Genomic DNA, 6551 nt, shown 5'->3' on the forward strand with positions numbered 1-6551 from the left:
CTAAGCATCAGTTCTCAGACACGTTTTCCACTTTCATTCTGGATTATAACCACATTACTGAACACCAAGCTGTTATTTTTCAGGACTTCCACTCACCTCATCTCCTCCAGAGGTGTCCCATCAACAGCTTCCCACCTCACAATCCTCCCATCCGCACTGCCAGCACTACCTTCTTCTCTAAAACCACAAACAGGTCTGCCCTGAAATACCCATGGTTTCAGCCTGTTTTGACAAAACAATTTGTTGTGTCTCATCTCAATTCTATTTTTTATTCCCTTTCTCTGTCTCTTCCAGTTCCACAACTTCCAGTTTCCTGGCAGCAGCCTCATTATGGCCATGCAATCCTCGTACACCTCAATCTCTGATCAGTATGGTTTGAAAGCACTCCCCCTCTTCCTTGAAAGGAGACCTTAACCTGGTTGAGCTCTTTGAACAACCTCTCTCTTAACTTATCCCGCTTTCTTCAAGGTAAAGCTGTGGCTATGCTATTCGCCAGATCCCAGTCGGTATGCACAATACTCCTTGTTTCAGTTTCTGCATCTTTATTGCATCTCAATGGGCCCTTGGTCATGTTCAAATCCTTTTCCACACTTATTCCCTTACCACTTCACCTCCCTGCCAGAAAAATGATAGGGTTTCTCTCGTTCTCATTCTCCATACACTTCTGCATTCAAAACAGCAAGTCCTGATATTTCTACCACCACCAAGCACATTTTGTCCCTCCCCTCCCTTTTCAGTATTCCACTGGGATCAATCCTTCCACGACTTTTATCCATTCTTCCGCCACTTCCAACATCTCTTCATTCACCCAATGCAAGTTGGGAGGAACAACTGAAGCACTCATTTTCTATTATAGATGACAGGGCTCAACTTTAAATTCAACAACTTCAGTCCATGAATTCTGACTTCCATTTTGATTTACCCCCTTCAACATACCCTCACTCCAATATCTTGATTGCATTGCTATGCTCTCAAGAAAATTAACCTTTTTTCTGCGACATACATCTCCAATTAATCTACCCTTCATCCATATCCCCTGTCCACCATTAACACTCGCTTGTCTTTTGCTCTGCACCATTCAACCCCAATTGCTCCTCCTCACCCCTTTTCTGCAGCATGAAAACCCACTACAAAATACTAATCCAACCCCCATCAGATATGAAAGTCATATTGGATTTAAAATGTTAATACTATTTCTCTTTCCACAAACATTGTTAGATTTACTGTGTTTCTCCAGCACTGATTTTAGTAAAAATGAGACTGCCAGTTCCTTTGCATTTGCTAACTGGTTCTGGCAGTCCTTGTGTTGCCAAAACACCTGTCCTGGTTGAATGGTGTTAGGTCTCTCAGTCCAGCCTCACCAATAGCATAGACAGAAGAAAATTGAAGTTTTATTTTAAATCTCCTGTCTTGCAAAGTGCAATTATTAGCTCTGGGCTGAATATTATATTTTGTTTGGTCAAGTCTGAGTTGCACGTGGCTTTTTGAGAGTTTCTTGTCACGAGGCCGAGCAAGTTCTCTCACTGTATCTTCTCAAATATATCTTATTAATTACCAAAAACACCCCAATGGGGTCTCTCATGGCTATTTTCTGTTCCAGTTTACCATGTGCTGTTCCCAGAATAACTCGCCACTCATTAGTATCCTGGAATTTAGTCATGCCTTGCACTCGTGCCATCTGCAAAACCCCAATGTCCACCCATAAAAGTGTGGTCAGTCCACAGCTGTATAGTACAGTTCTTGACATTTGCCCTGAACGTGAGTCACGGGGGTCCTGTAGCTCCTGCTGGATGGCGTAACACCCAAGCTTCCTGCTGCCTCCGGACCAGCAGTAAAGAACACAACACCAGGCTGTGTTAGCCTCGTCCAAGGTTCCACCCATGGTAAAGCAGTCTCAATCATCTGGAGGAATGCCCAGCACTATAGGAAAACAGTCAAAGTCCTTTCCCACTCTGCCAGGGTAAGTTCCGCCATCTACTCTCTTGGGGAGGTGATGATCTGCTGGTATTATTGCTCGACTATTAATCCAGAGACTCAGGAAATGTTCTGGGGACTGGGATTCAAATCCCACTATGGCAGATGGTGGAATTGGAATTCAATAAAGATCTGAAATTAAGAGTCGACTTATGACCATGAAACCATTGTTGATTATCAGGAAAAATCTATTTGGTTCACCAATGTCATTTAAGGAAGGAAACTGACATCCTCACCTCATCTGGCCTTCATGCAACTCAAGAGCACAGCAATGTGGTTGATTTTTAACTGCACTTTGTGCAATTAGGAATGAACAATAAATAACTACATTCCATGAATGAATTTTAAAGAAATCTCACAATCACTCTCTCTCTCTGTGACAAGGGATCACAGTCTCAGAATACAGGGAAGGCCATTTAGGACTGAGATGAAAAGAAACTTTGTTAACAAGAGAGTGTAAGCCACACAAAGCATTTAAGGCCAGGTCTAAAGGGGTCAGAGTATGTGAAAGCTGGAAGAAGGACCTGAGTTGTATGATCAGCCACGATCATACTGAATGGCAGATCAAGTTCAAAGAGATAAATCACCTACTCCTGCTCCTATTTTGCTGTTTCTGCTCCCACCAAGACTGATGCTCTGTCAATCCCACAACTGCCTACAAAACATTTCCCATTTGCTCTCACCCACTCCAACCCAACACCTGTAACACTGCCTGCCCTCTGCACTGTATACTCACATTCCCACCTGCACCAAAAGTAATAGGTGCGCCACACACTTTCATCTTCCATATAATACCTGCCTCGCCATTTCCAGGAGTATAGCAGTCCATAATAGGGCAGAAAGAGTCAAGATGAGTAATGTGCTACTTATTATTCAGCTCCTCACCCCTTACCCCTTCCTGGGTAGCAAGAAAAGTTGGAAAAATACAGTGAGAATGAAAAATCTTCGTTTCCTCAAATTTCTCCTTAGGCTTTAAAATGGCAACTTCAGAATCTCACTACTGAGTTGTTACTCCCTTATTTCCTTGTATTTGCATCTCATTATTAGCCCAACTTACATACCACTTCCAATTTTCCCCTCCTTCCCCAAGAAACTGGATCATGCACATTCCTGACATATAAACCTGAGCTTGCTTCATCCAACCGTGCAAGTAGCATAAAGTCCCTGGTACTCCATTATCAGAATCCTCCTCCACCAGTCATCCGCACAAGTCAACAACAAACTCTGAGCCTAATAACATCATTACTGCTCCCAGACCAATCCACACACCACTTCAGCCCATTAGGTCAGGAACATGTACAACTTGCATGCTTTTGCCGAGTCATTTTGTACTTAGGGACAAATACACACCTCATTCATCAAAACATCTTATGGCTCTGAGCGTCAGTTCTTAGCACTCACTTTTAAGTTACTTCATGTCTGCCAGCCTCTGTAGCTTGCACTGCTCATTAGTGCAGATGCAGATTCAGGCAGCTAGTCACAGTGGGCAGCAATGAACAGTTATTGGGGTGGACATTTTGCCGTGTGGCTCTGCGCTACAAAAACGGCACCCTACAACATGTACCAGCAGCTTATGCAGGAAATGTGTGCTTTAAGAAAATGGCCACAACTGAAAGAATGTGAGGGCTACAGATGCTGGAGATGTTTCAGGCTTCATCAGAAATTCCTGATGAAGGGCTCAGGCCTGAAACGTCAACTTTCCTGCTCCTCGAATGCTGCCTGACCTCCTGTGCTTATCCAGTACCACACTTTTCAGCCATGACTGAAAGCCAAAGGGGAGAGGTCTTTGGGTCAACTTGGATTACGCTGTAAAGGAGTGCCACTAGTCAGTCAAGGGGCTCATCCGATTTCAATCCAAGGGTTCATCCACTGTCAGTAAGGGGCTTGATCTTACTTGTGTCCGGGCTTAACTGCAACTGATCCAGGTATTTCAGGTAGCTCAGTCAGGTGATGTGGAGGTATCAGTGTCAGGTGTGGACTGTCCTTCCAAGTTAATCTGGGGAGGTTGGGCCTGAGGATGTTTTCAGGCAGCCTTCAGAGGAAAAAGTGAGAAACTCAAGTCAAGACATAGGCTCCATTGAAGTGAGTTTGCTAAGGGAAAGATTATGATGGAAGGGGTCTATTCCAACTTGAAGGGGAGATACTATAGACTGTAGAAGAACAAGGAACTCAAGAACAGGGGTGTTTTCCCATGTCACGTACATTCTGGCTTCTACTTAAGTAAATTATATGAACAATAAGAGCACAGTAAATCAAAAGCTATGCTATATGGGTAAACTGGGGACATTAATAATTGTGTAGAGGCTAAATGTAAATGGATGAGGGTGCTGAAAGATCAGGGAGAGAATTACAAACGAGAATATGAAGAATTGGGGGAAAGGGGAGGGATCACCTGCATCTCTCACAGAAAACCTACAAGTGACTCCAAAGAACACAAAGTTGGAACCTTACAATTTTTTATCCAAAGTCAATGCATAATAATGTAAAATGTCTGCCACTGTGTAGAGTGAGTGGAGAAAGTTACTGTTCCTTTTGAGGCTGGAGTAAAATTGTTTGAACTTGAAACCGTGAGGGACAACTGCTTGGATCATGTATTCATTGATTCGGTGATCTACTTCCAAGGCATAATATTGCATTTCATCAGGTCATTAATTGCAATTGATGGAAAGGCTCAGCAGCACCATTAATGTTCTCTTTCGCATGCTCTAAGAGCCGAATGGCCTACGCCTGCTCCTATTGTCAATATTTCTATTGATGACATTTTGCCATGATAGCCCATCAATCTTCCTTCCCACCCTCCTCTCTGACCTATCACCTTTATCCCCACCTCCATCCACCCATTGAACACTCAGCTACATTCTCCCCAGCCCCACCCTCCTCCCATTTATCTCCTCATCCCTGAGGCTCCAAGCCTCATTCCTGGTGAAGGACTTTTGCCTGAAACTTTCCTGCCCCTCGCATCCTGCCTGACCTGCTGTGTTTTTCCAGCACCACTCTAATCTACACTCTAACCTCTGCCATAGGTCCAACTCATTCAAGTTTTCTTCATAAGGCATTAATCTCTAAACTACTTCTAACACAAGCACTGTATACTTTTTTTAATGGAATTGTTAAATAAACGGTCTTTCCTCGATAGTGTAGCTGTAGCTACTTACTTTATTAAGTTGTGGGGTATTGGTGTTGCTAGTTTAGGCCAGCATTTATTGCCTATCCTCGGCTGTCCTTGAAGCTGGTGGTGGTGGTGATGATAAGCTTAATGTCCTTTTGGTTTAAGTAGGTTAAGGAAGTTCCAGAATTTTGACAATAGCGACACTGAAGGAATGGCAATAAATTTAAGTCAGGATGGCCAGTGGCTTGTGGGGGAAACTGCAAGCAGTGGCATTCTCATTCTTTTTCTAGTTGTAAGTGATAAAAAATCACACAACACCAGGGTATAGTCCAAAACGTTTATTTGGGAGTACTAGCTTTTGGAGCAATGCTCCATCATCAGGTAGCTGTGGAGCAGGATCATAAGACACAGAAGTTATAGCAAAAGATTAGTGTCATACAACTGAAATGATATCTTGAACAAACTTGGATTGTTGATAAGTCTTCCTTTTTTTTAAAAAATAGAATAGGTTGCAGATTTTGTTTCATTAATATGTAAATCCCAGAACTTCTTTCAAATCACATTCTCGCAATAACTTAAGGTTTTATAAATAAAAAAGTGACAGCTTAGCCTTAAGTTAAGTTATCTTGAGAATGTGACTATAGTTAAACTAAACCGGCTGTTGTGAGATTAGATTAGATTAGATTAGATTAGATTCCCTACAGTATGGAAACAGGGCCTTTGGCCCAACAAGTCCACACCCAGACCCATGTACCTAACACTATGGGCAATTTAGCATGGCCAATTCACCTGACCTGCACATCTTTGGTCGGTGGGAGGAAACTGGACTAGCCAGAAGCTGGCCCAAGCAGACACAAGGAGAATGTGCAAACTCCACACAGACAGTCGCCCGAGGGTAGAATCGAACCTGGGACCCTGGTACTGCGAGGCAGCAGTGCTAACCATTGAGCCACCGTGCTGCCCTGTGTTTAACTTAGTCCACCTCAGCCCAACACCAGTACCTCCACATCATAGTTGGAAATGGTATGAGTTTGGAAGATACAAAGGATCTTTGATGAATTTCTGAAGTGCATCATTTCGATGGTACACACTGCTACTACTGAGCTCCAGTGGTAGAAATAATGAATGTGGATCTGATACCAATCCAATGGACTGCTTTGCCTGGATAAAGTTATAAAAAGAAAAATCACACAACACATGATTGAAGTGCAACAGTTTTATTTGGAAGCACTAGCTTTCAGAGCGCTGATCCTTCATCAGCTGGTTGTGGGAAACAAGACCATAAGACAGAATTTATAGCAAAAGATTAGTGTCATCCAACCAAAAATGATATATTGAACAAACCTGGATACCTGTTAAGTCTTTCATCTTTTAGAATGGGTTGCAGTTTCGGTTTATTAATATGTAAATCCCAGAACTTTTTTTTTTAAAAACAGTCACCTTCGAGATAATTTAAGGTTTTATAACA

The sequence above is a fragment of the Chiloscyllium plagiosum genome, unplaced genomic scaffold (assembly GCF_004010195.1).
Source record: "Chiloscyllium plagiosum isolate BGI_BamShark_2017 unplaced genomic scaffold, ASM401019v2 scaf_1942, whole genome shotgun sequence".
In the NCBI taxonomy this organism is placed as follows: domain Eukaryota; kingdom Metazoa; phylum Chordata; class Chondrichthyes; order Orectolobiformes; family Hemiscylliidae; genus Chiloscyllium; species Chiloscyllium plagiosum.